Source organism: Vulpes vulpes, chromosome 14, assembly GCF_048418805.1.
Source record: "Vulpes vulpes isolate BD-2025 chromosome 14, VulVul3, whole genome shotgun sequence".
Classification (NCBI taxonomy): Eukaryota; Metazoa; Chordata; class Mammalia; order Carnivora; family Canidae; genus Vulpes; species Vulpes vulpes.
This window is the reverse complement of record NC_132793.1, coordinates 105,139,638-105,152,456: the sequence shown is the minus strand read 5'-3', so window position 1 is coordinate 105,152,456 and position 12,819 is coordinate 105,139,638. Positions and strand designations below refer to the sequence as shown.

Below are 12,819 nucleotides of genomic sequence, written 5' to 3'. Positions count from 1 at the left end.
CAGGAGGTCTCGGTTACTGGGCATGTTGGGGAACCTAGATCAGCCAGTGGTTTTCCCAGGTCATCCCAATGCCCCCAGATTATTAGCCATGTGGTGTCCCAGCTGGGGCTGCATTGGCTCCCGCATTAGGTGGGTCTTGGCACCAGAGACCTGGCCCCCTTGTCGTGGCTGGCCACAATCCTTCATGGAGACTGCTGTCTGGTTTAATATTTGTGCCACCCTCCTCCAGATGCATCCCTGCCTGGGCGACGGTGGACGAGACCTCAATACTTAAGAGATGGACGTGTGGCTGCCTTTGCTGGCTTGGCTCACTGCGGCCCCCGGAGCCTGTGGCCCATCCACATCTGCTCCTGCCCCCACCCCTGGATGGGGTGGGCCAGGCCGCAGGTGCCACTTCCCACTAAGCTCTGGTCCTTGACCCCCCTGGGCTCCATCTGTCCTCCTGTATGTCGGGGCCTGGCCTGCACCTGGTTCTCAGTGAGGGCTGCTTCTGGTGGACATGGACTGGGTGACACAAGAGGGGCCCCACGAGGCTTTCATCTCCAGCTGGAGTCTACATGACACTGGGTAGAGCATCTGGCCCCTCTGTGGAGGGGACGGAGCCTCCGGTCCCTGTCCCCTCACCACCCCCCCACACTCCCCAGGCCAAGGAGCCGAGATGGTGCAGAGAGGCACAGAGTTGCTCCCTAAAGGGACATGTGTGTTCTTGTGGCCACTGTGACCCTGTGTCCCTGCGGCAGTGTGGCTCCCGCACCTCGAGGAACTAATTCCCTGTATTTCCTTGCTGGGGTGTCACCTCATCGCTGCATCTGTGCACTTTCCCAAGTAATTCAGATGGTTCACTGGGTACATTTCTGGCACTCTATCAGGGAATAATAAGTGTTATCACATTATCCTGGGAAGCCTTGCTGTGAGCACTGAGCCTGCCGGCACCTGGCAGCCTTGTGGGGTTCAGGAGATGCCCGCTCTTGGGGTGGCCCCCTGCCCTCTCCTCCCTTGCCCTCCTCTCCCTGCCCTCTCACATCCTTTCCCTCCCCTGCCCTCCTCTCCTTCCCTACCCTTTCTCATCCCTCTTCCCCTCCCCTGCCCTTCTCTTCCCTGCTGTCCCCACCCCTCCCTTTCCCCTGCTCTGCCATGCCCTCCCTCACCCCTCCTCTTCCCTGCCCTCCTTCCCATTGCTCTCCTTCCCTGCCCTGTCCTACCCCTTCCCTCCCCTCCCCTCCCTCCACACCCTATCCCCTCCCCTGCCCTCATTCCCACCCCTCTTCTTCCTTGCTCTCCCACCCCTCCTCTTCCCTGCCCTCCCCTCCCACCCTCACCCCATCTCCTCTCCCTGGGATGGGCTGCAGGAGGCCCAAATTTCACACATTTCACCGGGGGGGGGGGTCTGTTCTGCTCCCCAGCTCTGCATTCAGAGCCCCTGGAGTGCTGCCCAGGGAGCCCAGCGTCCTGGGTCTGCTCACTTACTTTCTGTGAAATCCCCTGCACTGTGCCCTGATCCTGTGGGTATTGTACTCTGAGTTTTCACAACTTCAAGGTTATAGAGAGTGCTGAGTGGGAGAGGAGAGTCCTATGTAGGTGTGAGCTGTGCCCCCTCTTTCGTGGGTTTGCTCGAAGACCCACAAACACGAGGGACTGTGTGCACACACACCAGAGGTGCATGGAGGCCAATCAGGTGCACTTAGGGGTGACAAGGCTGCAGCTGAGGATCGTCATGATGGAATAGCCACAATGAAGATCTGGCCTTTCCACAAAAACGTGTCATTACTGTGTCATTACCATTTCGGGGCCATCATGTTACCGGCCTGCCATCTGGCTCAGTCCCCCCCCCACCCCCCCCACCCCCGTACAGCTCTATCCACGGCCAGGCTGTCCCGCACTCCTCACGCCGCGGCTTATCCGTCGGGTGAAACCCACACCCATTTGTGGTGGTGTCTGATGGAGGGATGCTGTGTTGTGGTTCTCCATGTGTCCTTTACCTTTGTTTCCTCCCTTTATCTTCCATTGTGTCTGGGCTGACCATGAGCACCCGTAGATTGCCTTGATGGGTCTGATTCTGAAGGCCCCCCGTGTGCATTTTGGAGGTAGCATAGTTGACGAAGTTGGTGATCATGTCATCCTTACAAAGGTATGAGGATTCCAAATGGGACTTTTTCTTGAAAGATATACAACCTAAACAGTAATAAATTTTAAAATATTTTTAAATGGTAATAGTTGTTTATTAAACATCATGAATGCCCCAACACCAGACAATTCCACAAAGATGTGTGTTACAATATGATAATTGCTTTATTCTCCTTTGTATTTTTATTTCTGGGTCTGTACACATGTTGGTTCGAGGAGGATAGAACAGTCTATTGACAGGTGGCAAGCGCATGGGTTCCCTCCGTATTTGTAATTTCCACATTTCCTTTCATATATTTAAGTATTTGAAAGTTCTTAATAATTGATTTTGCACGTGAAATTTATAGCTTTCACCATATGGCCGTGCAGCATCACACATTTTACTTCTGCAACGATACACTTATATTTATACACCATCCGATTGGGAGAATCAGAACAAATCGTGCATACAGGATGTTCGGGTCCCTTCATCTAGAATGCACATTTACAGTTGGAAGTGAATCCCTGGGCTTGAGTGATAAGCGCAGCACATAGCACACCTTGTTTGTAGCATTGATGGTGGTGTGCCGTGGGCGCCGATGCCAGGGTGCCCTGTGTGATTGGGTGGTCCTGGGTCACACACAAGGGCAGGGGTGCTGGGGACGATCCTGCAGGGGGATTCCAGACCCTGTCCTTTCAAAGGCCCAGGTATTTGCACAGAAGCCAGGGCCAAATAATAAGTTTGAGGCAGGTAGCGTGGCTGATGCAGAACTCTGGCAGACCCTGGCAGAGCCCTGTTCCACATTTTCCTGGAACGTTATTCCTTGGGGTTGTGACATTTAATGGGCTGAGTGATTTTTATCATTGTGGCTATTCCATCACATACCAGCTGCTCTCTTTATGTCAGACACCAGCCCTGTTCCCTTTCACCTGGGAAGGTCTGTCACATATTCAGGATGTTGTCATCCTTCCTGCCTCAAGGACTCCTTCAGAAGACAAGTCTGGGCTGGTCGGCAGACTCTCCTCCACACAGATCTGAACTCTTCACCATCTCGTTCCCATCTGCACGTCAGAGCCCTCTGCATACTCCACCAGCAGCCCCAGGCCTGCCTTTTCTCTGGCGGGGTCGGCCCTGCTGTGCCTCGCTCTGGTGCTCAAGACCCAGGCCCCGGTGGGCCACCCTGGGATCTCAGCCAGGACCCCCAGGAATCCCTTCTTCTGTCCATTGACAGACCCTGACCCTTCCGGGCAGGTCATCTGGCCTGTCCTCTGTATGGCTGTCAAGACCCACTCTCCTGGGATGGCCTCTGGCCATCGGATTGGACTAAAGCCTGAGACAGATGGTGGGTGGGTGTCCCACCATGGTTCACTCCACGGAGGTGGTTTGTTGTCTCTCCCTCAAGGGGCGGCCTGGGTCCACTCCATGGAGTGTGCTTTCATGGCCTTGTTCCAGAGTCATAATCTTGATGGTAACCTCCCTACCCTTCTGCTTGAATTACTGTTTGCCTGTATCCTTGCTGAGTCTGGGTTTTCCACCTTCCTAAAGTGCAGAGCAGGGACTCTGGGACTTCAGGGAGCAGGATGGGCGTGTGGTCTAGTGGCAAACACGGGTGTGGACCTCCCAGTGAGCTCTGGTGCAGTGCCCATGTTCCAGAGGGCACAATGCATGCCTAAGTCAGCCTGGGGAGCAGGGCTGTGCCTTGCCGGTCTCATTAGCAGAAGTGGGGGGCATCTCAGGGGGCTGCCTAGGACTAATTCGGTTCTCTAACACTGCCGGCTGGGAGTGGCTCAGGTTCACAGCCAGATGCCCGGTGGCTGGGCTGGGGGCACCAGCTTGGGGAGGCAGGGCCCGGCCCTTTCCTGTGTCTGCACCTCCCGCCCTGCTGCAGAGGCCCAGCCTGCCTGTTGGATGAGGCTGCCTAGCAGGGGACACAGGGCTCGTTGCAAGGACCTGAAATGTAGCAAGGACCTGGCTCTCAGTCTGATAATTTTTCTGTACATTGTGCTATAATAATCGCACCCCACGGAGGGCCTTTGGGAGCTGTGCGCCCTGCCTTCCTTCCCGAAGTGGAAGGAACCCTCCCTTGCTCTCATGTCAGGAGGAATCCTTTCTGATCTCCCCTTGAGACGTGTTAATAATAATCCAGACATTTCACACATATACTGTGGTTGCACCAGAAATTCAAGTCCCTAGTTTTTCAGAACCTAAGCAGTTAATGTTAGAAATTTTGCTGCAAATAAATTGATCAGTATGCAAGACAGTTGTCACGGCTGAATCATGGTCCACAGTAAGGTAAACAGATCTGTGATGACATTTTCTGAGCAGAATACAAATGCAGCTCATTTCCTCACAGAGGTTCCTGACATTTCTTCTACACGGATAACAGATTCTCCCAAGAAGGTGTTGGTCACAAGGAAGAAAGATCTTTGTTTAATCCCTCTGAAAAGGTAGGGCTGTGATATTTGGTGTGCTTTCTGTGAAAAGAATTGTTCTGAGAGAGATGGCTGTTGGGAGAGCGTTTTGCTTTGCTTTGCTGCCTCCCACCCCCACCCTCAGAGAGACCCTTCTGGTGTTTCATCTATTGGAATTATCATTAAACCATCATGTGGTTGTATTGTGAAAGTTTGCATGTAATTAATTTTTTTTCCCCAATGTGAAGATCAAGGGATAATTTTCTTATTGAGAGTGCCATGAAATAGTGGTGGGGGGCGGGGGACGAAATGTCTCTCACTTGCTCATGTTCCTTGCATCTGGAATGCCCTCCCGCTCCCATCTCCCCACGCTTTCCGCCGCCTGTGCTCTCTCGGAGGCATCCTACACAATATGTCTGCATTTGAAATGTGAGATGGTCTTGAGCTAGATGCTACATCAGAAGCCAGCTATGTTTTCTGCGTTATGGCGAAGCTTTTAAAACCCTCAGCTCGTACTGATGTTAGAATGAACCGAAAACCTCTCTGCAACTTTGCGTAAGGCAGGTGGTCATTTTGCCCGAGTGTGTAACGGGAAATGGTGCTTCCCGAGGGGACGGGGGTGGGGGGGGGGCATCTGCATTTGGAGTCAGACTGCTGAAGAGAGGGGTCTTTCTGCCTGTTTGTGCATTTGCTGTTGGTTGTGACCTGGGACCCAGGGCGGAGGTCCATGTATAAGGGCTGCGTTTGAGGAGGGGGAATAATTCTAGGTCTCGTAGGAGTTGAAGGAAGCTCCAGTGACTGGACATGAACCAGGTGGGGGCCATACCCCTCGAGGGGGAGACTGGGTGGGTCTGCTCAGAAACTCAGCAGTGATCAAAGGATACGTTTAGGATAAGGGCACCTTTTACATCCTGCTTCATTCCTCCCCATGCATTTGCACTGCCAGGATGGCACAGATGTGGCCTCCTCCGGGAAGCCTTCTCGGATCCTCCTGGTCATTCCCACAACATGGTGTCTATCTCTTAGCATAGCATGCGGCTCTCACTAGGGAATTGCCCAGCTTTGTGTCTTCATCAGAGGCAGGAGGGGGGTCTTTTCATTTTTGATTACCTGACTTCTACCATAGCTCCTGGCTCGAAACCAGAGCTTTGCAAATGCTGTTTGTAATTGAAACAGGATCCCATTTGCTTACAGCTGCCTCTGCAAAAGGAGGATTAATCCCATTTCTTCATCAGAATAGGTAGAGAAACAGAGTCACGCACGGGGACACCAGAGCGAGGACCAGAACCCAAGTTGGCGCATGACCCCGTGCATAAATGGATGGAGGGAGGTGTGAACGTGTGTGCCTGCACTTGACCGCAGAGCCCCACATATCAGGTGTGTGGCATGGCAGATGTAAATATGCAACCCACCCAGCCATATTTTTCTTCCTCCTCCAGAAATTTTTTGCCCCATCCAGTCTCAGTGTAGGAGGATCAGGTGATCAAGGCTTTTTAGAATCTTCCCTTTCTGGGTGCTGACGATGACACATGGAGTATTTTGAGGCATTGACATCATCTCTTTCCTCCTGAATGCCCTCTTTGCGATTCCATCACTCAGGCCCTGCCATCTTTCACCTGGACTGCTGTCACCTTCCTTGCTTCACAGGAGCAGTGCAGGAACGGTAAGAATGAATCCCAGGGTACCAGACCTAGCCTGGGTGTGGAAGGGACCAGCCAGGGACAGGCTTCCCTGGGAAAGTAATGTTTGAGCTGAACTGAACGACTGTTAGGAGTTAGATTGGTGGAGAGGAAAGAGAGCTCTCTTCCCCCATGATGCGGCATGTGCAAAGGCCCCGAGGTGGAGGGAACGTGGTGTGTTCAAGAAGCTGATAGAACAGTGTGGCCAGATCTTAGGAGCTGTGCTGGAGGGGTGGACAGCAGCCTGACCACATGGGAATGGGCTAATCATGGCAGGGAACTGCACATTTGTGCCAAGAGCAAAGAGAAGCCACTGGAGGATAGAAGCAAGAGCTGGCCTTAGTGGATGTGACCTCTTTGAGAATGGATGGGGGGGCAGGAGATGTGGGGAGGCCAAGGGAGGAGGTCCTGAGGCAGGCCAGCAGCAGAACCCAGAGATGGAGAGACCATTAGGGAGTAACAGCAGGACCTGATAGCTGCATCTGGGATTGTGGCCAAGCTCCTGAACGAGATGCCCTGGGGAGAGGAGAGTTGGGGAGGCATGGAGGGAGGCCAAAGGTGGGAGACCAAGAAGGTGAGGCCTGTGAGTGGGAGGGGCCAACATAGACCCTGGAAGCCCAGGTGGGTCGGTGGGTGGGCGACACCTCCAGAGAGGGGGCAGGGAAGTGACCCTGTGACGACAGCTCTCTAGTGGGTTGACAGGGCCATAGGTCTGACCATGGAGGGCTGCACAGGGGGCCAGGAGGCCTCAGGATGAGATGGGGAGCAAGTGAGTTCGCCGTGTGACAGACTTTCACTGATACAATCCCAAATCCCTCATCTGTTTTTAACATTGATTTAAATTTTGCTACATGATGTCCTGTCATTAGAATGCGCTCGTGATTCTCTGCTGCAGTAGGCGCCTCTCCTTTCTCTGCGTGGTTAGCCCTCAATGGCATGGGAAAATCAGGGTGAGGACTGTGACTTCCCCTTCCAGGGTCCTCTGGGGTGGCCACAGGGAACTGGGATCCAGGATGTTCCTCTTGCAGGAGTGTGGAGGCCATGCCTGTGCACCTGCTCCGGGAGGCTCTCAGCAGGCTGTGTCCACGTTGGGCTTGGGGTGGGGTTCATGCGTGTGCCCCTGTGTGAGGTCCTGGGGTGGCATGGGCAGGGTGGGTGTGGGGACACAGGTGGGGCCTGTCTGCAGACCCCTCCCTCCCTTCGGTGGTGCTTGGGCTGCCAGTGGGACAATGGCCCTGTGTTGTGCAGGGTGGAAGCACAAGGTCTGCCCGGGAGCAGAGCCATGTCTGTGCTCTCCTCCTTCACATCACTTTGCAACAGCATCACTTGGTGAACGTGCTGTGAGTGGGGGCTCCCCAGCAATTAGAAAGACCTTTTATGGGATGCCTGGGTGGCTCAGCGGTTGAGCACTTGCCCCTGGCTCAGGGCATGATCCTTGGTCTCAGGATCGAGTCCCACATCAGACTCCCTGCCTGGAGCCTGCTTCTCCCTCTACCTACCTCTCTGCCTTTCTCTCCGTGTCTTTCATGAATAAATAAAATCTTTAAAAAAAAAAGGAAGACCTTTTATATGTCTGTACCCCCTTTTGTGGCCCAGCACTAAGAACTAAAATCACGGAAGTCACATAGTTTCTTACAGTGAGAAAATGATTGCAAGTTTTGTTAGCGTCTGTGTGTGTGTGTTGAATTCGGCCGCATTCAGCTGAGCTCACTATGCTGAGCAGCATCCTGGGGGCTTTAGGAAAATGAGCTTCTTTTATCTTCCAAACAGCTTCATAAGATACTTATCATTATGATGCCCATTTTGTAGCTGGTAGATTGAGGCACACACGGGTTTTTGCTCCACGGTTACACACACACACATATACACACACACATGCAATGTCTGCTTTAAAAAACATTCTTCTTGGGCACCCGGGTGGCTCAGCGGTTTAGCGCTGCCTTCAGCCTGGGGTGTGCTCCTGGAGACCGGGGATCGAGTCCTACATTGGGCTCCCTGTATGGAGCCTGCTTCTCCCTCTGCCTGTGTCTCTGCCTCTCTCTCTCTCTCTCTCATTCTCTCTGTCTCTTTCTGTGCCTCATGAAAAAATAAATAAAATCTTTAAAAAAATTCTCTTGGAGGAAAATAAAAGAACAGAGTGGAAATTATTTCTGCCAGGCATCTCAAGTAAGTGACTTTCATTATACCCCCAAATAACTGTGCAAGATGCAGGAGAACTCCTTACTTCATAGATGGAGACTCTGCAGCTTAGGAAGGATAATAGGTCGCTTGCCCATGACCCCGTGTCTTGGTGGAGTGACCCCAAAACATGAAGGTCTCCTGCATGGCACAGAACTCCGTGTGGGCCTGTGCTTTAGAATCTGGGCCTTAGGACGTCTCTTGCTGCCCGAGTGGAAGGCCTGCTGGTTGCCCATCCTCTGTCTGAGCACCCTAAGGGGCGAGGGCCCCAGAGTCGCTGGCCAAACATGAGAGCATGTGTGGCCCGTCACTGGCCGTGTGCCCAGGACATGACATCTACCTCTCTCTGCCCACTTCCCTCATCTATAAAGTGGGCTGACTTTGTACCTGTCCTGTAGGGGGGATGTAGAGCACGTGTGAAGAGCTCAGAACATAGCTGGCACCCCACATACACTCTACCATTTCTATACAGAAATATTTTAATTATTTGCATATAAGGTTTTTATCATTATCCTTATGCCCATCCATCCTTATTGGTGGACAGTCCTGTTATGAAAAAGGGTCTCTCTTTCTTTGTCTTTTGGATTCATTGCTTCTGATTCTCCAGCTATATATGCTTTTTACTGTGTTTCCCACCCCAAACCCTTTAAAGATGTTTATCATTCTAGTTGTGGTCATTAAATTAACACACTATTACCCTCACATCAAAGTAACTTACAGTCATTGGGAAAAAAAAAAAAAAACCTGTATTCAAAAACAAAAAGAGTTTTTAGGAGAACATAAAACCCACCTATGATTTCTGCCACAGAAATAGCCAGATTTAACATGTTGGTGTCCTTGTGTTTGTCTTCTGGTCTTTTCCTGTGCATATGACCCATACACACACACCCCCAGGACCCTCTCAGGTCTCAGGATCTGTGCTGCCAACTCCAGCTTCAGGAAGGCAGAGCTCATGTGCACCCCGCAGGGCAGGGGAGGGCTGTGGACACCCACAGATGATTTGCCTTCTGTCCAGTGCACTGTGCGGGTTCCACTTCTCTTCATTTTGCAGTGAAATTCAGAAGCCCTGAAGCAGGAATGCCTGGGTGGCTCAGTGGTTAAGTGCCTGCCTTCTGGGTGTGAAGGCACCCAGGGCATGATCCTGGAGTCCCAGGATCAAGTCCCGCATTGGGCTCCCTGCATGGAGCCTGCTTCTCTCTCTGCCTGTGTCTTTGCCTCTCTCTGTGTCTCTCATGAATAAATAAATAAAATCTTAAAAAAAAAAAAAAAGCCCTGAAGCAAATCTCAGTGTGCTTACAGGGCTACTTCAAGGCCTGCCCCTTGGGGACCCTCACCTCGGACCTGGCGAGAGACCTTCCTCCACCCACCTTCCCTGAATGGACATCCCAGGAGTTATGCTCAGCTATACTCGAGTCCTATAGAAAAGTTGCCAGAGGGGTGCCTACGGGGCTCAGTCGGTGCGGTGTCTGCCTTTGGCTCAGGTCATGATTCTGGGGTCCTGGGATTGAGCCCCACATCGGGCTCCCTGCTCAGTGGGGAGTCTGCTTCTCCCTCTCCCTCTGCCCTTCCCCCTGCTTGTGCTCTTACTCCCTCTCTCAGATAAATAAAATCTTTTAAAAAAAAAAGTTGCCAGATTTGGGGAGCAAGTATTCACTTTTCCAAGGAAGGCTGATAGCTGATCCCATGGGTGGATGCAGGCATAAGTTACAGAGAAGAGACACATGTTTTTGTAATTTTTTTTTATTTGAATGCACTAAGGGTGGCTTGTAAAAGACACTGAAGTTTAACCTTTAGAGTGAATTTTAGTCTCACTGATTGCAACTTCCATTTAGCTTATTTGGTATCTAAAACACTATTTCAGTTACCAAAATCACATTTGATAAAATGAGATGTCTATTCCTGAAATATACCTTAAAAAATAGGAATGGGAGCTGATTTTTTATCTTAAAAAAGCATCATCATAAAATTATGATCATTTTAATCATTGTTTCTTGACTAGTATTTTTTTCCCCTCAGGTACTGTGTTAGGCTCTTCATATGCATTATTCTTAATTTTTAAAAGGACTCTTCAAAGTAAATTATCATGACTCTTTGACTAGGGGTGGCCTGATCACTCTTAGAACTGGGAAGTGTTGCATTGTGATTTGACACCAGGCATGTTTGATGGTAAAGCCCCATGGTCTTGTGTGACTCAGCTCTAGGCCATTATTACTAAATATTGTCCTGGAAGGTCTGGCTAATGAAAAAAGGCATGGAAAAGAGATTAAACGTTTTACTGTGGAAATGAGAGCACAGGATCCTTATTTGGAGTCCACAGGCTTTGTGAACTCAGAAAGTTCACAAGAATTCATCAGAAGTGATTAGAACAAATATAAGAATTTGGTGGAATGGCAGGACACAGGGTGACAACACTATTAACTCTTCAACCAGGCATGTGCATTTTGACAGGGTGACACACAGAACAGCCAGGGTGGGGAGGACAGAGGCTCCTTTGCTGCTGTGGTGGGGGGAGGGAATCTCAAGCAGACTCTGAGCTGAGCCCTGAGTGCAGAGACAGATGCAGGGCTCGGGGTCGAGCTCCTGACCTTGAGAACACGACCTGAGCCAAAACCGAGAGTCAGAAGCTTGACCCACTGAACCACTCAGGTGCCCCAGTATTATGGAATTTAAATGGAAGAATAGGCCCAAAAGACGGATAAAGGTAATTATGGATGGTAAGAGTGGTGGGTGAAGGTCTGTCACTAGGTACTGTATGACGTTGCCACAAAAGCAAGCACAGACAACTAGGTAATTGGCAAAGAAATTGATGCTCTGGGAGTGTTCTGTGGTCAAATCCAGTGCAGGACAGAGGGCGCATCACAGCGCTTACAGGGAGAAGGATTCCTGAATGAACGAAGGTTAGGACAATTTCCCTTCTGTTCCACTGGGGACTGAATTGTGTCTCCCCAAATTCCTATGTTGCCGCCCTCACCCCCACTGTAATTGAATTTGGAGATAGAGCTTTCAGGCAATAATTAAGGTGAGGTGAGGTCATAAGAGTAGGGCCCTAGGGCCTGGTGGCCTTTCGAGGGGAAGACACACAAAGCTGCACAGAAGAGGTGGCTGTCTGTAAACCAGGGAGAGGGTTGCCACCAGGAGTGGAATTGGCTGGCTTCTTGATCTTGGACTTCCTAGCCCCAAACTATGACCAATCAGATGCCTTTTGTCTCAAACGAGCACCTGCCTGTGGTGTTTTGTTACCCCGGCCTGAGCTGACCAGTGCATCTTCTTCAAACTCTACCTCTTAATGCTTTCTCTGGTATTAAAAAAAAAAAAAAAAAAAAAAAAAAAAACTCTCAATCTAAAAGGCAAGTGACAAATTGGAAAAAAAATATGTTGTAAAATATTTTCAGTCCATACAACAAAGCTCTACTATCTTTATTACAAAAGGAGGTTGTACACACAGATAAGGAAGAAACGCTGAATTCTGGGAGGACAGAACCTTCCTGAAGGCTGGGCTGCTGCCACCTGCGTGTTACTGCTTCAGCGCACCCTTTGCAGGCCGGGTGGGAGCCTCATCTTCACACTGTGATGTGATACACCTATGCCTGGGGCTCGTTTGCCCCCCCTGCCCCACCCATGCCGAAACGCATTGACTGTATGACAGGTGCATGTTGCCTGTGAAGATTTGGGCTGTCTTAGCACACCTGCCACATCACCTTCATGAAGTGCACTGTGTCCCCACAGTAGAGACTGCTGGTGTCCACTGGTCTCCGGCCCAAGCTTGGAGGGCTCTGGGGTGTGTTCCTTGGGATCTATGGAGTCAGGCTGGTTGTGGGCCTGCCCTCACACAGCTGGCCCTTCTGCTGGGCAGAGGAGGCCGAGCCCTGGAGTGGCGTTCCAGGGAGCAGATTGGATGCCGACATGCCAGGGAGATCGGACCTGCCTTGCCCTGACCAAGCGTGGCACTTGTGCAAACCACCTGGTCTCTTTCTCTTGCTTCCCTCATCCGTGTGAGGGGAGGAGTGGACAGTGGGTGCTCTTGAGCTCTTGTCCCGTATCTGGGTTTCATGGAGCTTTACTGTCTGTAACTTGTGTTAACCAAACAGTATTTTTGTTTTCCCAAAATAAAATTGGATGACTATCATTTTGTCTAAACTATACTTTGTCCCCCTGCCTTCCCACCGCCACTTTTATGACATGCTGGTCTAAACAGTTAAACAAACATTCTGATATAGGACTTCTCAGTACCTTTCTAAAGGATATTGGAATCTCTAAGGAGGGGATGAGTGTGTGGCTTTTCCTAACTTGGTTGACTGTGGAACACTTTTCCTCGGAGGATTTTAAGGGACTGATGTTCTCCGTGGTTTATTTTGGGAAGTGGGGACTTTCGTTTTCTCCTGTGTTTGTGCTGGCGGCAATCCTGCCCTCAGTTTTGGGGCTTTCATGGACTTAATCTGTTTCAGTC

At 50.9% G+C, this 12,819-nt stretch overlaps 1 protein-coding gene across 13 annotated transcripts in view; it reads left to right on the top strand.

Moving 5' to 3' along the window:
• The window catches only part of ARNT2 (aryl hydrocarbon receptor nuclear translocator 2), a 156,393-nt gene that overhangs the window by 26,202 nt on the left and 117,372 nt on the right, over window positions 1–12,819 (top strand). For 2 of the 13 annotated variants that reach the window (XM_072737498.1, XM_072737493.1), the window contains 2 exons: window positions 4,458–4,551; window positions 6,115–6,178. The exons of 3 other annotated variants lie outside the window; for them this stretch is intronic. The gene's annotated coding sequence lies outside the window, so the exon portion shown is untranslated. Of the gene's footprint in view, window positions 1–4,457; window positions 4,552–4,883; window positions 5,076–6,035; window positions 6,179–12,819 lie in introns of those variants that run through there. 8 more of the 13 variants (XM_026000226.2, XM_072737500.1, XM_072737494.1 and 5 more) reach the window with 7 other exon arrangements.